Raw genomic sequence first — 20,202 nt, forward strand, 5'->3', positions numbered from 1 at the left:
TGAAATTTCAATTGTTGATTTCCTTGTTTGATGGGGGTTGGCGGTTGTTTCTGCTGCTCAGGGGAAACCCTCCTTAGGCTCTCCGGTCAGTGGCTTCTTTGTTTTCATGTTGTACCACTTCTCACCTCTGCCCTCAGGATTCCAGTCTTGATTTCCACTGAGAGAAAAATCTCATTCGATTTCATACGACATGACGGGGAAGAACTGCTTTGAGGGTGTCCGTGGAGCTGGCGGGGGTCTCACCTGCGGTGCAGGGCGGCAAGAAAGGAAATGACACTCTCCATCATTCTACCGTGCCTATGCTCGATTCCATGCCAGTGGCTGGGCACCTCCATCATTGATGCTGAGGCTCGACTGGCTTGTAACTTCTGTTTCCAGACGGTTCTCTCTGAGCTCCCGACAAAATGATTAATAGCCCCTTAGGTCAACCCTCCAAGACTGAGGAGACAAATATACCTCGTTCCTGGGGAAACAAGCCCCGGGACATATATTATCTAGGAAAAATGAGGTGGCCAATGAGCTGTTTCGTTAGGTATTTATCAGCTTAAGTCTTTATTGTCAGACTTTATTTGGTTTTTATATACATATTTATATGTATGTATGTTTTTAACTGTATATACATATATATACTTTATTAAAAACAAGGAAGCACTAGATGATAGAATATTATTTTTCAGTTGCTTTTCCATTATATTTCTTATTTCAAAAGGTGGAGAATACTGAGATCAAAATAGGTTTAAGCAAAAAAAGAAGCTAAAAGTAATCTATAGTTTTAAAATCACACAAATTAATTACTGTTAACAATTTGGTATATATCTTTCCAGTTATTTGTTGATGCATTCAAAGCCATTTCTTTAAACAATGAGAATTATATTGTGCATACAGTGTTATAATTACTTTTTTAATCTCAATATATTGTGAGGATTAAACAGGGTAAATTATTTTTTAAAAAAGTTTCAACCCACAGCCTACTCAGTTCAGTTCCGTTCAGTTGCTCAGTCATGTCCGACTCTTTGCGACCCCATGAATCGCAGCACGCCAGGCCTCCCTGTCCATTACCAACTCCTGGAGTTTACCCAAACTCATGTCCATCTAGTCGGTAATGCCATCCAGCCATCTCATCCTCTGTCGTCCCCTTCTCCTCCTGCCCCCAATCCCTCCCAGCATCAGGGTCTTTTCCAGTGAGTCAACTCTTTGCATTAGGTGGCCAAAGTATTGGAGTTTCAGCCTCAGCATCAATCCTTCCAATGAACACCCAGGACTAGTCTGCTCTAGGATGGACTGGTTGGATCTCCTTGCAGTCCAAGGGACTCTCAAGAGTCTTCTCCAGCATCACAGTTCAAAAACATCAGTTATTTGGCGCTCAGCTTTCTTTACAGTCCAACACTCACATGCATACATGACCACTGGAAAAACCATAGTCTTGAGTAGATGGACCTTTGTTGGCCAAGTAATTTCTCTGCTTTTTAATATGCTATCTAGGTAGGTCATAACTTTCCTTCCAAGGACTAGGTGTCTTTTAATTTCATGGCTGCAGTCACCATCTGCAGTGATTTTGGAACCCCAAAAAATAAAGTCTGACACTGTTTCCACTGTGTCCCCATCTATTTCCCATGAAGTGATGGGACTGGATGCCATGATCTTCGTTTTCTGAATGTTGAGCTTTAAGCCAACTTTTTCACTCTCCTCTTTAATCAAGAGGCTTTATAGTTCCTCTTCACTTTCTGCCATAAGGGTGGTGTCATCTGCATATCTGAGGTTATTGATATTTCTCCCAGCAGTCTTGATTCCAGCTTGTGGTTCTTCCAGCCCAGCATTTCTCATGATGTACTCTGCATAACAGTTAAATAAGCAGGGTGACAATATACAGCCTTGATGTACTCCTTTTCCTATTTGGAACCAGTCTGTTCCATGTCCAGTTCTAACTGTTGCTTCCTGACCTGCATACAGGTTTCTCAAGAGGCAGGTCAGGTGGTCTGGTATTCCCATCCCTTTCAGAATTTTCCACAGTTTATTGTGATCCACACAGTCAAAGGCTTTGGCATAGTCAATAAAGCAGAAATAGATGTTTTTCTGGAACTCTTGCTTTTTTCAATAATCCAGCAGATGTTGGCAATTTGATCTCTGGTTCCTCTGCCTTTTCAAAAACCAGCTTGAACATCTGGAAGTTCACGGTTCACATATTGCTGAAGCCTGGCTTGGAGAATTTTAAGCATCACTTGACTAGTGTGTGCTGCTGCTGCTGCTGCTAAGTCGCTTCAGTCGTGTCAACTCTGTGCGACCCCATAGACGGCAGCCCACCAGGCTCCCCCATCCCTGGGATTCTCCAGACAAGAACACTGGAGTGGGCTGCCATTTCCTTCTCCAATGCATGAAAGTGAAAAATGAAAGTGAAGTCGCTCAGTCATGTCCGACTCTTAGTGACCCCATGGACTGCAGCCCACCAGGCTCCTCCGTCCATGGGATTTTCCAGGCAAGAGTACTGGAGTGGGGTGCCATCGCCTTCTCCAACTAGCGTGTGAGATGAGTGCAATTGTGTGGTAGTTTGAGCATTCTTTGGCATTGCCTTTCTTTGGGATTGGAATGAAAACTGACCTTTTCCAGTCCTATGGTCACTGCTGTGTTCCAAATTTGCTGGCGTATTGAGTGCAGCACTTTAACAGCTGATCTTTTAGAATTTGAAATTACTCAACTGGAATTCCATCACCTCCACTAGCTTTGTTCATAGTGATGTCTCTTAAGGCCCACTTGACTTCTCACTCCAGGATGTCGGGCTGTACGTGAATGATCACACTCTCATGGTTATCTGGGTCATGAAGATCTTTTTTGTATAGTTCTTTTGTGTATTCTTGCCACCTCTTCTTAATATCTTCTGCTTCTGTTAGGTCCATACTGTTTCTGTCCTTTATTGTGCCCATCTTTGCATGAAACGTTCCCTTGGTATCTCTAATTTTCTTGAAGAGGTCTCTAGTCTTTCCCATTCCGTTGTTTTCCTCTATTTCTTTGCATTGATCGCTGAGGAAGGCTTTCTTCTCTCTCCTTGCTATTCTTTGGAACTCTGCATTCAAATGAGACTATCTTTCCTTTTCTCCTTTGCTTTTCGCTTCTCTTCTTTTCACAGCTATTTGTAAGGCCTCCTCAGACAGCCATTTTGCTTTTTTGCACTTCTTTTCCATGGGGATGGTCTTGATCCCTGTCTCCTGTACAATGTCCTGTATAATGTCACAACCTACTAGTATCCACTAAATAAAAATTCACTGTTACAGTTCTTATTTTTTGTATCAAATATCATTACCTGTTTTAATTCTCATTATAAATAATCCTCTAATGAAAATTTCATGGACCGATCGTTAAGACAGCTATTGTTATTTCTTTCATATTGATACTTGGAGAATGACTGGGTTAAGGATATTCACTTATTCATTAAGCAACTCCTTATTGAGTGTTTACTGTTTGCCAACAACTGTCTTAGGAACCAGAAATAATAATCAGAATAATAAGACACATTTGGTGTCTGCTCTGGTGGAGCTTGCACTCCAGGGGGAGATGAAAAATAATTAAACAATTACAGAGAAATTGAAGAAGAACAAATTCCGATGGTCAAACAAACATAAAAAGATACTCAGCCTCCCCCTGTAGCAAGGGAAATGCAAATTAAAATATCAATGTGCTGTCACATTACACCTATTAGAATGACAGAACTAACCCACAAGCACCAGAAGCCAGCCAGGATATGGAAGAGATGGGTGCTCTTGGACCCACATTGCTGGCTGAAACATGAATTATTATCACAACTTTTTAGGAAAGTAATCTGGCCACATTTATAAAAAATAAAATGCACACATACTTTAACTCAGCACTCCTATGGAAATAGTACTTAAGAACATACGTTTGAAGGGGATCAGTTAATGAAAGAATTTTAATAGAATTTATTTATCAAAATTTTAAATTGAAATATAGTTGATTTACAATGTTGTGTTAATTTCTGCTGTATAGCAAAGCAGTTGATATATATATACACACACATGATTCTTTTTTTAATATCCTTTTCTATTATGGTTTACCATAGAATATTGAATACATTAATAGTTCTTTATGCTTTACAGTAGAACCTTGTTGTGTATCCATTCAATATACAAAAACTTACATCTGCTAACCCTAACCCCTCATTCCATCCCTTCCCCAAACCCCTTCCTCTTGACAACCATCAGTGTATTCTCTATATCTGTGATTCTATTTCTGTTTCATAGATAGGTTCATTTGTGTCATATTTTAGATTCCACATACAAGTGTTAACATGTGGCATTTGTCTGTCTTTCTGTCCACGTCATTTAATATGATAATCTCTAGTTGCATCCATGTTGGTGCAAATGGCATTATTTCATTCTTTTATACAGCTGAGTAATATTTCACTGTATATTTGTACCACATCTTCTTTATCCATTCATCTGTGTTTCTGTGTCTTGGCCATTGTAAATAGTGTTGTTGTGAACATAAAGGGTGCATGTATCTTTTTGAATTATAGTTTTGTCTGGATGTATGCCCAGGAGTGGAACTGCTGGGTCAGATGGTAGTTCTATTTTAAGTTTTCTGGGAAACTTCCATACTGTTTTCCACAGTGGCTGTACCAGCTTATATTCCCACCAACAGTGTAGGAGGGTTCACTTTTCTTGACACCTTCTCCAACATCGGTTATTTGTAGACTTTTTAATGATGGCCATTCTGACCAGCGTGAAGTGGTACCTCACTGTAGTTTTGATTTGCATTTCTCTAATAATTAGCAGTGTTGAACATCTTTTCAAGTGCCTATTAGCCATCTGCATTTGTTCTTTGGACTTCCCTGGTGGTTCAGTGATAAAGAATCCACCTGCCAATGCAGGAGATATAGGTTCAATTCATGGGTCAATTTCCTGAGATACAGGAAAGATCCTCTGGAGAAGGAAATGGCAACCCACTCCAGTATTCTTGCCTGGGAAATCCCATGGACCGAGGAGCCTGGCGGGTTATAGGTCATGGGGTTGCAAAAGAGTCAGACACAACTTCGCAACTAAACAAGAATAACAAATTTCTTATTTAAAGAAATATCTGTCTTGGTGTCCTCATTTTTAAATTGGGTTGTTTGCTTTTTTGTTGTGAGTTATATGAGCTGTTTGTATATTTTGGAAATTAAACCCTTGTTGGTTGCATCTTTTGCAAATATTTTCTCCCATTCTGTAGATTGTCTTTTCATTTTGTTTATAGTTTGCTTTGCTGTGCGAAGCATCTAAGTTTGATTAGGTTCTATTTGTTTTTTCTTGTCCTTGTTTTTATTTCTATTGCCCTGGGAGACTGACCTAAGAAGACATTGGTATGATTTATATCAGAGAACATTTTGCCTATGATCTCTTATAGGAGTTTTATGGTGTCATATCTTACGTTTGTGTCTTTAAGCCATTTTGAGTTTATTTTTGTGCATGCTGTTAGGGTGTGTTCTAACTTCGTTGATTTACATGCAGCTGTCCAACTGTCCCAATACTACTTTCTGAAGAGCCTTTTTTCCCCACTGTATATTCTTGCCTCCTTTGTCGAAGATTAATTGACTATGAGTGTGTGGGTTTATTTCTAGGCTCTCTGTTCTGTTCATTGATCCACATGTCTGTCTGGTGCACAGAATTGAAAGTAAGTTAGCTGTCATGCAGCAGACAAGTCAGCTTTCAGTCCTGGGGCATTCCTCTCTCTGCTTCTCAAGCATTCCATCTGTATGATGGGTAACTTCTCTTGACCTTGTAGGATGCTCAGCAGGATACCACGAGGTGAAATAGATGAAATGGCCCAGCAGGAACCTGTCACTAGGGAAATCCTCACAAGGTGTTGCTTGATCTGAATCTGCCCACTCAGTCTCGCAGTGAAGTGAAGTGAAAGTCGCTCAAATTGTGAGGCAGGAAGAGCTGTGAGGGAACTTGGGAAAATGTGAGGCCTGTTGCCCAGGGGAGGTCTTGACAGCAGCCAGGGAACCAGAGCTGGAGCCTGAGGGCTGGGCAGGCACTTGGTTCTCAGCTACATTCTTTGCATACTTTTCGCTGCAAAAAGTTGAACCAAGTACAAGAAATTGGTGACTGTGGTAACGGCCGGGAGAATGAGGAACTGGATGGGGTGAAGTGCTCCAGAGGAATGTCTGGCACAGAGTTCTTCTTTCCAGAACTTTCCAGCACTGGCAGGTGTGAGGTTGTGCGGTCACCACCAGCCTTGCCAAGGAGATTTAGCACTAACCAGGGAGCACAGAGGGGAAAGTCCCTTGCGTGCCAGTCACAGAAAAGGGCATGATGAATATCAGCTCCAAAGATACTCTACAGGCATCAAGGCTTGGCCTGTTACAGAGGTGCAGTATCCTGGCCAGCTCTGAAGGATGGGGAAAAAAAGTGACCAAAGCCCGTCCCCACCATTCTTTTTAGAAGGTTCGGTGTGGACCAAGTGTCTCATAGCACAAGGGGAAAATATCTGAAAAGACAAGGAAAGGAGGAGAAATCCTGCCTTATATTCATGAAACTGAAGCCTCTGAATGTCGTCCCCCCGCCCCGTATGCACCTAAAACATGGTAGGGCTCCCAGCCTTCTTTCAAATCCAGCTTTAATTGTGCTGCGTGATGTTTCTGTTGTGTGCTTTGACCTTGAGGTAGAAATCTGCTGCCAAACCATGCCCAGGCCCAGTTCTCCTGAGAGAAGAAAGGGAGCTAGTGTGATAGATGGATGCGTCCTCACATGCCCCAGCTATGAAAGCAGAAGGAGGCAAGGGCAGCCTTGAGTCTGCAGGTAGGCGAAGGTCAGAGGACAAAGGGCAAAGGACGAGACTGTGACTAAAACACGTACTTTGGTTTTGAGTTCTGAGGTAAGAGCCTTTTCCAGATGGGCCTCCTTCCTTCTCCTCCTTTATTCTTCACCTTCCTGGCTTGATGACCTCATTGTCTCAAGTTAAGTCATGGTGGAAACCCTGTGAAGTAACTGACCTCACACAAAATCCTCTCCTGTCCTCACATCCTGTGGTCAGCACAGGTCTAGGTAATCATTAATTAACCTTTTAGTGCTGGCTGTTTCTGTTGGCCACAGATATACCAAGGCTTCAGACCTGGATTTGATCTCTGAGTCAGGAAATTTCTCTGGAGAAGAGAATGGCTAACCCACTCCAGTATTCTTGCCTGGAGAATTCCATGAGCAGAGGAGCCTGGCGAGCTACAGTCTATGGGGTCGAAAAGAGTTGGGCACAACTGAGCAACTAACACACATTCACACACATAAAAACAGCAGCTCAATAATTCCCCATATTTATGTGAAAAAAAATTCAGAAAAATGGAAGGTACTGTAAATTCAATAGCTTTTTCAAAAAAAATAAATCCATGCCAGAATTGCTGTTGGTAGAACCTCAGCACTTTGGGGGGATTCTAGGCCTGGCTCTCCTAGTGTTTATGAGGACAAGTAGCTTTCCTTTTTCTCATACATAAAATGAGGAGGTTGAACTAGAAGATTGCTATGGTTCATCTTCTTCTAAAAAAAAAAAGACATTTTTCCACGATTCTTCTGCCTCAAGCAACAGTTAGGGATTACCAGATTGAGCAATATTTGGGATACACTTATTCTAAAAAAACGTTCGTTGTTTATCTGAAATTCAGATTCAGCCTGGTGTTCTGTATTGTATCTGGCAACCCTACAGCAGTTACATTTTTGCTAGGAGGAGAGTGGCTGACCCGGGCTCTGTTCCCTGACCCAGGCTGGAAGCAGGACCAACGGAAGGTGCCTGTGAGAATGGGCTCTCTCCCACCCGATCGCACTGGTCACCCCGGCTGCAGAGCAAGAGAAGACCCCACTGTCCCACTCAACTTTTCTCTCATCAGGGACGCAGCGAATTTAAATCTCTCCAGATCTTTTTTGGCAGAAAAGCTCAGAATTATATTTAATTTGGTCATATTTCTTTATTTCTTTTTTTTTTGTTTGAGTTGCAGAGAACATTTTATTTCTTTAGGTTCTTGCAGTGAAACTCATGAGATAGACACCCTTAAAATGGCACTATTTTGAGGTTTCATTGAGTATATGCTGATTCAGTAATGTGTTTTTTTTTTCTTACATTTTCTTATTTTTATTTTTTAATTTATTTTAATTGGAGGCTAATTACTTTACAATATTGTGGTAGTTTTTGTAATTTGGCCACATTGCTAATCAGCATTAAAAAACAAAAAAGTAATAACAACTCCTTTTCAGTATAAGGAGACAGTTTTTTGCTCTTTCTCCGTGGAATCAAGTTCTAGCATGTAACCAAGGAGGTAGGTCCTCCTCAACAAAAAAATCTTGGACACAGTATGCATTGGAATAAAATTCACTTTTTGAGGGAGACATACAGAAAAGATCTTCACGACCCAGATAACCACAGTGATGTGATCACTCACCCAGAGCCAGACATCCTGGAAGCGAAGTCAAGTGGCCTTAGGAAGCATCACTGCGAACAAAGCTAGTGGAGATGATGGAATTTCAGTTGAGCTATTTCAAATCCTAAAAGATGATGCTATTAAAGTGATGCATTCAATATGCCAGTTTGGAACACTCAGCAGTGGCCGCAGGACTGGAAAAGGTCAGTTTTCATTCCAATCCCAAAGAAAGGCAATGCCAAAGAATGTTCAAACTACCACATAATTTCACTCATCTCACACGTTAGCAAAGTAATGCTCAAAATTCTCCAAGCCAGGCTTCAACAGTACGTGAACCATGAACTTCCAGATGGTCAATCTGGATTTAGAAAAGGTGGAAGAACCAGAGATAAAATTGCCAACATCCATTGGATCATTGAAAAAGCAAGAGAGTTCCAGAAAAACATCTGCTTTATTGACTATGCCAAAGCCTTTGACTGTGTGGATCACAACAAACTGTGGAAAATTCTGAAAGAGATGGGAATACTAGACCACCTGACCTGCCTCCTGAAAAACCTGTATGCAGGTCAGGAAGCAACAGTTAGAACTGGACATGGAACAACAGACTGGTTCCAAATCGGGAAAGGAGTACGTCAAGGCTGTATATTGTCACTCTGCTTATTTAACTTCTATGCAGGGTACATCATGCAAAATCCCAGGCTTGATGAAGCACAAGATGGAATCAAGTTTGCTTAGAGAAATATCAGATATGCAGATGACACCACCCTTAAGGCAGAAAATGAAGAACTAAAGAACCTCTTGATGAAAGTGAAAGAGGAGAGTGAAAAAGCTGGCTTAAAACTCAACATTCAGAAAACAAAGATCATGGCATCCAGTCCCATCACCTCATGGCAAATAGATGAGGAAACAATGGAAACAGTGAAAGACTTTACTTTCTTGGGCTCCAAAATGACTGCAGATGGTGATTGCAGCCAGGAAATTAAAAGATGCTTGCTCCTTGGAAAGAAAGTTATGACCAACCTAGAGAGCATATTAAAAAGCAGAGACATTACTTTGCCAACAAAGGTCCATCTAGTCAAAGCTGTGGTTTTTCCTGTGGTCATGTATGGATGTGAGAGTTGGACTGTGAGGAAAGCTGAGCACTGAAGAATTGATGCTTTTCAACTATGGTGCTGGAGAAGACCCTTGAGAGTCCCTTGGACTTCAAGGAGATCCAACCAGTCCATCCTAAAGGAAATCAGTCCTGAATATTCATTGGAAGGACTGATGTTGAAGCTGAAACTCCTATACTTTGGCCACCATTTGAAAAGACCCTGATGCTGGGCAAGATTGAAGGTGGGAGGAGAAGGGGACGACAGAGGATGAGATGGTTGGAGAGCATCACCAACTTGATGGACATGAATATGAGTCAACTCTGGGAGTTGGTGATGCACAGGGAAGTCTGGTGTGCTGCAATCCATGGGATCACAAAGAGTTAGACACGACTGAGCAATTGAACTGAGGATGACATACCCAGCACCTCAGTGAAATAAGGGTGCTCTGAATCTAGAAGCAGGATTCACCGTCAGAAGAAAAGTAGGATGAGATTTACATTATATAGCATTTGATAGCTTATAAAAATTTTTCTTACATTGTTTGAATTTATTTTTTATCAATAACCCAGTGAAAAGTGTAGGTTTTTCCTGGTAGCTCAGATGGTAAGGAATCTGCCAGCAATGCAGGAGATCAAGGTTCAACCCCTGGGTCAGAAAGATCCTCTGGAGAAGGGAATGGTTATCAACTCCAGTATTCTTGCCTGGAGAATTCCATGGACAGAGAAGCCTGGCAGGCTACAGTCCACAGGATCGCAGAGTCAGACACAACTGAGTGACTTAACGCTTTTCAATGAAAAGGTTATTCCATTAGTCTTATTTTGCCGGTGAAGAATTTGGCTTAGAAATGTTACATTTCTTCCCCAAATCACCCAGCAAGTGAATGGAAGATGGGGCTTGAACCCAGGTTCTTAACCACAGTTTCTTCCATCTGCCCTGCTGTCTAAGAACTGTTTTTCTGGAAGAGTCACATATTTATAGGGTCCCCGTGGGTTTTGGAAAGAAAGTTTCAATGCCTTTTTGATGCTTTTGACAGAATGGTAACATGCCCGTCCTTACACAGGCCCCTGTTCTGGGCCAACCCAGCAAGCCAGGACAGAGGCTCTGAGAGCTGGCTGATCAAAACCAGCCAGGCTGATTAGCATTATTTCCACAGATGAGGAAACTGCGGGTCAGATTGTTGATATAAGAGCAGGCAAGCCACTGCTCGCCTCTCTCCCTCCAGTGATCAGGCCGTGCTCAGCCCAGGCAGCCCGGGAAATCCTCAGAAAAGCTCACATTGTGAATAGAAATGGCTTACGAAAAAAGTTCACAGCCTGTTTCTCATTTCTGTTGCTGATACAGGCTCACACCCTGCGTGTGTTTGGTGATTTAGTAATAACTCCATTGCCATTGGTCCGATTCACTTCTGCGGTCTCCACATGGGTGGACTGGGCTGGGTTCCAGGTGTTGTTTATGCCAGGAAACTAGAAAATGGACCAGAACTCTCATATAAGCTTCGCCATGCTGCTCGGAAAAAGAGCTGCTAGTGTTAGGGTTTTGAATACTGATGGCATTGTTTTCTCTTACACGAATAGTCTTAAATGTTTTTCTGTTGTATTTGAAAAGTATGTACTACTGATTTTATATAGTAATTAATTAGTTAATTTAGCTCTTGAGAAATAAATCTCTCACATCCCCTTACAATCTGTGGGTATCCCGTTTGTCTTTACTCATTTATATGCTTTACACATTTACATATTTTTTGATCACCAATGAAGAAGAAGAATAAAAACTTACTGTAACGACATAGGACAAATGACTTTCGGAAAACAGACACCAGATGAGATTATGGAATGAGTTTTTAGATTCTTCTTTCACTCTCATAAATATAAAATCCCTTAAAAATTATAACCGAAGGGAAACCTCCAAGTTGCCCAAGCCTACTTCTAAAACCCAGTCTCCCCAACTGCGTAACAGTCTCAGTTCTTTCTAGCTGTTGACAAACAACACATATTAACATAATTGAGATAATTAAGGGCAGTGCCAGGTACTGTTATGCTACAGGCTTCTGCAGAGCAGGGGCTGCCAGTTTCCGCTCCCTCCTAACAGCCTGAAGGCGTGGAGATTAACACCTACAAAGTGTGGTGGCTTGAATTTAGATGAGGGGAGAGAGACCGGCTGCTTCCTTTGATTAAAACATTACAAGAATAATTATTACAATAGTGAAATGGCTTCGGCCTTCTGTTAACATTTTTTTTCCTCTCTCCTCTAGTTTATACCGTATCTCTGAAACTTTCTTTTTCCCCCCATTCCTCCATATGGCAAATCACTGTCATTGAAAAGTCTTATACTTCAAGTTGAGAACATTTTATATGGTTTGAATTGGTGGTCCCCAAGACAGGGTAATTTTCATTGTTGCCAAGGAGAGGAAAATATTACTTCTGGAGAGCCAGCAGGTATTGTATTAAACAGTTGTACCAGCTGGAAACAAATTATTGCCTTTATTCGAAACTACCAATTTGAAGTCGGATGTGTTCATTTTAGTGGGACATGAGTCACAGGACCAGCTAGGGCTCTTGTGTTGACAGGTTCCTCAGCAGGTCAGTCTAGACCCAAATCAGGAGCAACACTGAGGCTGTTGGCTGCTGTTTTTACATCAAGGTTGTGACTGCTTTTAACTTGCAAACTGATTCCACCATCACTCCTTTCTCTGTCTCAGGCTCTGGAATATTTAAGAAGGTTTAGAGGAAGGGAGATACACATATTGAGCAGAATCCAAATGCAATATCCATGTACTTCTATTTCAGTTGTGATTTCTACAAAATTATTGCATATATATTATTGCTGCAGCCTCTGAGTTCCCTCTGTGATATGAGATAAAAGACAGTCACTGCATTTTTGCAAAGGACAAAGACACTCTGGCTTTATTTCTAAAGATCTTGTGATCCAGAACTTGGTTCTGTTCGTGGAAAACAAATACAGGCTCAGCCAAAAGTAGCACGAGCCATGTTATCAGCTGATATCTCCATTCTGTATTTTTAGTGGGCAAATAAAATCTATCAGGACAGTGTAATTTAGAAGGGTGGAGAGAGCCGCATAATTTCCAGGGCTGGGAAAAGAGTTCTCTGGAGCATTTTTGGTGGAACTGATCTGTTTTGGCAGTAACCTTCAGCTTCCTTTTTTTTTTTCCTATGTGTGGGTTTGTTGTTTTTTTTCTTTTTTAGTGGAAAAATACAGCACAAGACCCTGAAAGCTGAGAAGCAACTACAGAGAACACTGCCTGTTGCTCTCTCACTAGAATTTGCTTTATGCTGCCTCCTTGCTAGAGACCTGTTTACTAATAAAGTGCCTTCCTATCAGAAACTTAATTGAATTGAACTTATTCAAATCTTGGAGGAAAAGTGCCTTTTGGTCATTTCATTCCGTCAAAATCTGACATACTTTTGACCTAATTGATTAAAACCAAAAAGCCCTCCATTTAATCATATGAGTTGGGAACCCAGATCATTTTCTCAGGAAAATCATCCTCCTCAATTCTCCCCTGGAGCCTACTCTACTCTTTTAGTTTCTCAAGGGAGATAGAAATCAACTTTGGGTAAACCAGCACTTTTTTGAAGATGGTGAAAATGAGACAGAATTAGAATATCATACTAGATTAAATGGGAGCTGGAATAAGGAGGGTTTGCACCTTCAATTCCAGATCCAAGAAGTTAGGCACATAGAATCTTGTGTCCGGAGCTCAGAAACCATCTACCAAAGACATGTGCTCACTATTTGGAGCAAAGTGAAAGGATGGAGCTGAGTTTGGTAGCATCGCATCAATTCTTTCTCTGTGAAACACAAGTGGAGTCCCTGGTGAAAGGTGGTGACCTCCTCCAGTTCCATTTGATTTGGCAGGTCAGTTGGTCCTATGAGAGGATGCCCTTCCTCTTCCTCTTCTCCCCAGTCAATGAGACCGAGGGAGATGCTTGTTGCCTCTTCCATGTTCGAGGGAGCAGCTGAAATCAGATGCACGTGGCAGGAGCTGTATAAGGTCTGAGTACTTGGAGCTGGAGAATTGCAGAAGCTTAACCTGAATATATGCATCTGTGTGTGTGTGTGTACACATTTGAAATTTAACAAAAAGTACAGTAAGAAATAAATACCTGTGTTCGTTTCCTTTGCTGTAACAAATGATCATACACTGGTGGCTTAAAACAACGGAAGTGTATTCTCACCCTTCTGAGGCTTGAAGTCCAAAAACAAGGTGTCAGAGGGCTGTCTCTCTGAAAGCTCAAGGGGCGAACTTGTTCCTCACCTCTTCCAGCTTCTCATGGGCATTCCTTGGCTTGTAGCTGCATCATTCTAATCTCTGCCTTCATCTTCTCATCACCTTTTCCTCTGTGTGTCTCTGTGAAGGATACTTGTCACTGGATTTAAGATCATAATGATATCCTCATCTCAAGATTCTTAATTACATCTGCAAAGACTTTTTTTCCCCTCCAAATAAGGTCATATTCACAGATTCTGAGGTTTAGGATGTGGGCATAACTTCTGGGGGGGCCACCATCTTGCCCACTATGGTCCCTCAAACTTGACTGTTTGCTCAGAAGAAAATGTTTGGAAGTAGGTGTGATATTGTAAACTGGTTGATTAATTTGCATACATTTTTTTTTCTTTTATATGCCTTAATTTATTCCCTAAAGGTTTTAAGGTAGAAGCATAAGATCATGCATAGTTTATGAAGAGAAATGATTTTTATTCTAGACTTGTATTGTTCTTGCAGATACACATGATGGTCGGTGTGAATGGCAAGCCTTTCTCAGGCACCTCCAGAAACAGGAGCACTCATTTCACAAAAGGAGGGAGAGGATATTTCTCCTACTGTCTTGCCCATGTTCTACCAAGGACTTTGTCATCCCTATTTTGCCGAGTCTCCTGGTAAGCTGCTTGCACAGGTTCTTTCAAAGGCAGTGATTCTCTACTTTTTTGCAACGGCAGACGCTCATGCAGTCATGTTTGTTGACTCCTGCTCCTTAAAGGAAGTTAAGGAGAGAAATGTCCTCAGCATCCCAGAATATTGCCTGGCCAGTTGGCCAAAGATGAAGAGGCAGAGGACCTCAACTGACCAGCACACATTTCTTTGGTTTGCACCATGCTGTGCAGACACAGGCTCAAGGGAGATGTGGCGACCAGGCTATAAAATGATAACCATCCTCCCTTGTTCCGTGTGCATCTTGCCCTTGTTCCCTGAAGCCATCACTGCCCATCTTTTCCCACAAAGTGTAGCCCTCTTAGAAACCTGACTCACAATCCCTCTTAGGGATCATCATATTTTAAACTCTAGATCCCCACGGATGTGCCCCAGTGTGCTGGTCCCTAGTCTCGGATTTGCTGATAAGCTGAACGTGAAGCTCTTGCTTAGACTGGAGCTTCAGTGGTGGACTTAAGTCCTGGTTTTATCAGAGCAGCCAGCACTGGGGATTAAGGACCATTTGTGCCATTATTAAGACTCTGAATTTGGTTCTTCTCCTATGACTGTTCCTTGAGTATTGCCCTTGCAGAATCCTGGAGGGAGGTGGGGTGTTTGTAGTCAGGATGCAGACATTCTTGGGTTTCCAGTCACAGTGCCTTCAAAGTATCATCAAGCCCTCTTGCAGGGGACACTCACTTCTTTGACTGGCTCAGTGACGTATTATACTGATTATAATTGACATCTGGCATCATAAAAAAGGAATATTTCTTCAGAATCTACAGACTACAACGAAACCCCATACAGTATCTTAGCACGGGTCTCTGCCCTCTACCTGAGAGATTGTGAGGGAAAGAAACCTAACAATCAACCTGAATCATGACTAATCAGATGAGCAATTCCTACTGAGCGGGAGAAAAAGCAGAAGCGGATATGATATGAGCATAGCAATTCATTTCCCTCTCCACTTCTTTTAGTCACCTTGTTTGTGTTGAACTTGACCGTATGATGGGCCCTATTTCATTCTGTTATCACTCTGCTGGATCAAGGTTTGATCAAATCCATAGTCCATCTGAGGTGAGCTGCCATGAGGCCTTAGCCTGTTTGATATCCCAGTCTGACATTTCTTCTCTGAAATGTCTTCTTCCTATAGCTTGTATTTATACTTAGTGAAGGATTTCCTAGACTCTGATCCAAGAAGCATGAGTCCTGAGAGCTGTTTTGACAAGAAGAATAAAAGGGGGTCTGGCGTCTAATATGTTTGGAAAACTCAGCATGCTATAATTCCCTACTTGGAGATTCATAACAAGCATTAGAAGTCTCCTTGACCTTGGTTAATGTGGAATTTCCCAAACTTATTTGATTCCAAAACTCCACTTTCAGGTAACACCTATTAACAGAGGCACATTCTGGAAAACACTAGCCTTGTAGGAGATATGTTGGATTCTGAAACAAAAGACCTTTGTCCAAGTCTCCTCTGTGATTTTCAGTTGGCATCAGATAAGGTACTAGTGACCTCAATCTGCCTTGTATATAAAATGAATGTATACGACACTGGCTTATCTGCCTACCTGGGGAGTGAGAAACCAAGGTGGCTATGAAAGCACCTTTAAAATTATAATGACCGTTCAAAAATAGTTCTGTGTATATAGATCTAGAACAGCACACTGAATCTGCTCCTAGTCCTGATTTTGTAAATCAAGTTTTATTGGCACACAGCCATGTTCCTTTGCTATGTCTATGGCTGCTGCACCAACAGGGGCAGAACTGAGTCACTGAGACAGAGACCATATGGCTTACAAAGCCCCAGCCTGGAGTCTTGTTTGAGGGTGCCCAGGTGGCTCTGACCCCCTCACCAAGTAGTTCAGATGTTAAGGTCTCTAGGACTAGCTGGAAGATGGTGAAATAACTGCATAGCCTTTCTCTAGATAATAACTTGGGTGATGAACATGCCTGGACACTTACAGTAGATTCTAGAAGGTTGCCCAGTCCACCCCAAGTAGGAGGAGGAGCCAAAGAGCTTGCTACTCCAGGCCTATGGAAGGGGCAGAGGGACATTTGTCACAAATGCCTTATTGTCAATTGCAGCCAAGGATGTGATGTCTCTATGAGTTTCTGAAATCCTGAGGAACCAGAAACAGATATCTACTTGCAAGCACCCTTCTCAAAGGATTAGCAGAGTGTTGGAATATTGTGGTCACCTTTCTTAACATTTCATCCTCAGGTCCTCCCTGGTGTGAGAGCTGGTATTCAGGACCCCCCCAGTTCCCACCTCTCAAACTGGTGGAAACACTCAGATCAGCATTCTGAAAATCCACCTCAAGGATTTTTCTGGAACTTGGCACCCTGAACTCAGCCACTTTATGTTCACAAAACATTCCTGGAAGAAAGAATGCTGTCTACTTAGTTGGCGGGTGAGTAACACGATAAGAGCCTTAAGGCCGGGAACTGGATGCTGGTCCTATCACTCAGACCCCCTGTTTCTGGTCTCCGCAGTCAGGAGCTGCTAACAGCATCTGGCGTCCGTAACTCTTGGTGGAGGAATGCTGGCCGGGCTATTTGTGGCGCCTGTCTCTGAGAGCACACTTAAGACACCTCATACATCTCCAGCCTTCCTCCCCTGCTCGCGTGGGTGCGTCGGTGGTGATTGCGTTCATGACGGGGAGGGATGACATGCGCCGGAGAGTCACCGTGACCTTTCAGGGCTCTGTTTGTCTTCTGAGAATTGCTCTTGAGAGTATGTACTTACTTCTAGTCCCTGAGGATCTTAAAAACTCAAAGAAACAGGATGAAAATCACAACTTGAGAGCTGATTATCATCCTGCCCACTCTCCCCTGCAGACTCGTCACCTGCCCTGAGCAATTTAGAGGCAAATGGACTTTCCTTCTGCTTGGGGTTCATGGCCCTCTTCAGTCTGGGGACGGTTTTGTTCCCCAGGACTCCCTGGCCTCCCACGATGGACAGGTGGGAGCGTCCCTCTCCCTTCTCCTTGCCTCACTCAGGCTCTTCTCTTCACCCCTCAAGCCCCATCTTTCCTGACATCTCTCAGCCCTTTTATCTGAACTCCCTCAGAACCTAAGCTCTAGACTGCAGTTTAACATTTAAATAGATCCTATGACTTAGAGTCCACTTGAAATACATATGTATTTTTACTTTCCTCTTTCCAGCAAGAAACATCTGCTTCTTAAAAGCAAAAACCCATCTACTTCATCTGGGCCTCCCCATCAGTCTAAATACTACTGTATAGTAGTTTGTCATACTCATATGTCAACATAAATGCTGTTGGAAAATGAGAATTTTGAAGAGAGGTTTCAGGGTCTCTCTAATGACTACATTTAGAAAAAAAATTCCAGGTTTCAGAGAGCTGCAGTGGCAGCTTCAGCGTGAGCCGTGTTCATTCCAGGACTTGGATGCGTCTGGCAGGCCAGGGGTAGGCCACCAAGACCTATTTGCATTTGATCCAAGGAGTTTCCTAGGAAGGGAGTCACCTTCGAGGAAGAGACAGAAAAGGGCTGTGATATTTGGACAAGGCCTTAAGCCAATGAGGGACAGAAGGGATTTATCAGTTTCCTGGCCCTGGCATAACAAACTGAATGATGTAAGACACAGAAAAGTGTTCTCTCACCGTTCTGAAGGCTAGCCGTCCAAGATCACGGTGTTGGCAGGGCAAATTTGGACCTGCCTTGTTGCTTTCAGCTTCTGGTGGCCCCAGTATTCCTTGGCCTGTGGCCGCATCACTCCAGTTTCTGCCTGGCCTCATGTGGCCATCTTCCTCTGTGTGTCTGTCTTCACATGGGGTCCTCTGTCTTATAAGGACACCAGACATACAGATTAAGGGACCTCCCATGACCTCATCTTAACTTGATTGCATCCGCAAAGACCCTATTTCCAAATAAATCCACCTCCACAGGTACTGGGGGCTAGGACTTCATCACATCATTCTGGGGGGCATAATTCAGCTTATAATAAGAGACATCTTTAATAGAGTTATCTGTTGCTCTTTAATATCTTTCCTTTCCTTAAAGCCTGAGAGGAAAGAAGTCAGTAAATCTTTATGAAACATCAAGTTTATATGCTTTTGTTGTATACAGTCAGCCTTCTGTGTCTCTGGGTTCCACATCTACAGCTTCAACCAGCATAGATCAAAAATATTTGTTTAAAAATATTCCAGAAACCAGAAATTCCCTGGTGGTCCAGTGGCCAGGACTCTTCATTTCCACTGCAAGGGATCCATGTTCAATCTTTGGTCAGGGAACTAACATCCCAAAAGGCATGCGGCATAGCCAAAAAAATAAAAAAATTCCAGAAAGGTCCAGAAAGCAAAACTTGAATTTGCCACATGCTGGCAACTATTTAATAGCAGACATTTTACGAAGTATTATAAGTAATCTAGAGATGATTTAAAGTATATAGGAGGATGTATGCAGGTTATGTGCAAATACTATACCATTTCAAATAAGGAGCTTGACAGCTGTGGGTTTGGGGACCTCAGGGTTCCTGGAACTGACCCCCCTGGACACTAGAGCAGGCATGCTGGTGAGGTTACGGACATCTCCCCTCGTCTGGAAGCTGGTGGAAGCTGAATGAGCAACCGAGTCTGAGAAGAGGCAACCATGCCTATAGCAGGAACAGAAAAGCATAGGAGCAGAGGTTTCAGAAGAGGCAAGAGGACTGTGTCTATGCATGTATTGGAAGGAGTAAGACCTCACCAGAGACTACGGGCTACCCTCTTCCTTCCTTTCCTTCCTTCATCTAAGCTCCCCTCCCACTGCCACATTTCCTCTATGGGCGGTCTTCCTTGTTTCTCCAGCTCTCTCAGTCTCACGCTGTCTGGGCTTCACTTCTACCTTTTCTTCCTTATTCCAAGTCCCTATCAAGCCATTTTATTCAGAGGGGGAAAAAATGATTTTCTCCTGTAGAGAGTGTCATCTGTATCATTAGAGTTCTCTTGGCTCTGTTTTTCATTGTGTCGCTTTCAAGGAACGTACCTTTGCCTTGACAAATGAACGACCCCTGCTTGCGCTTGAGAGCCCATCTCGTTGCCCAGGGCTGTGGCCCCTGCTCCTCTCCAGATCTGGAACATCCTCTGACCTGCCCCACCCAGGCAGTAGAGGGGGTCAAAAGCCCCTTGGAGCTTTAGGTGGAGAGATCGATTTCTAGAAAATGTGAAGCAGCCCTCTTCCAACCCACTTCCCTCTGGCTTCCCTGTCCCACTGATCGGCAGAAGGTGGAGATGACCAGATGTTTCCAGGTGTCACAAATGCCCTCTGGTTGTAGCAGCTCTGAAAAAGTGAAGTGAAAGTGTTAGTCGCTCAGTCGTGTCTGACTCTTTGTGATCCCATGGACTGTATGTAGCCCACCGGGCTTCTCTAGCCATGAAATCCTCCAGGCAAGAATACTGGAGTGGGTTGCCATTCCCTTTCCAAGGGATCTTCCTGACCCAGGGATGGAACCTGGGTCTCCCACATTACAGGATTCTTTACCGTCTGAGCCACCAGGCAGGCAGCTCTGAACCCCTGCCCAGAACTGTGTGGGTTGGCCCTGTACGTACCTGTTGTTGACTGAGCTGGCTTTTACACATCCCCAGTGAGCGCTCTCAGCACCCTTTTTATTTGGTCACGGGCATCCTCTTTTTTGACATAAAACAGAAATTAGACTAACGCCAGCCTCTCATTCTGGAGGCCTGCATTCGGTGGCCTTGGGGAGAAACCTGTAGTGGAAAGCTGCCCCTACCGACATGGACCCACGGGGCCCGGGGCATCTGCCCTGGATGTGATCCCACGGG

At 43.0% G+C, this 20,202-nt stretch overlaps 1 protein-coding gene across 3 annotated transcripts in view; it reads left to right on the plus strand.

The window, feature by feature from the left end:
- The window catches only part of CDKAL1 (CDK5 regulatory subunit associated protein 1 like 1), a 777,071-nt gene that overhangs the window by 694,727 nt on the left and 62,142 nt on the right, over positions 1-20,202 (plus strand). For 2 of the 3 annotated variants that reach the window (XR_008711388.1, XR_008711389.1), the window contains exons 17-18: positions 14,231-14,385; positions 16,641-16,830. The gene's annotated coding sequence lies outside the window, so the exon portion shown is untranslated. Of the gene's footprint in view, positions 1-14,230; positions 14,386-15,799; positions 15,922-16,640; positions 16,831-20,202 lie in introns of all 3 variants that reach the window. The other variant, XR_008711390.1, reaches the window with a different exon arrangement.

The sequence above is a fragment of the Bubalus kerabau genome, chromosome 3, assembly GCF_029407905.1.
Source record: "Bubalus kerabau isolate K-KA32 ecotype Philippines breed swamp buffalo chromosome 3, PCC_UOA_SB_1v2, whole genome shotgun sequence".
NCBI lineage: Eukaryota > Metazoa > Chordata > Mammalia > Artiodactyla > Bovidae > Bubalus > Bubalus kerabau.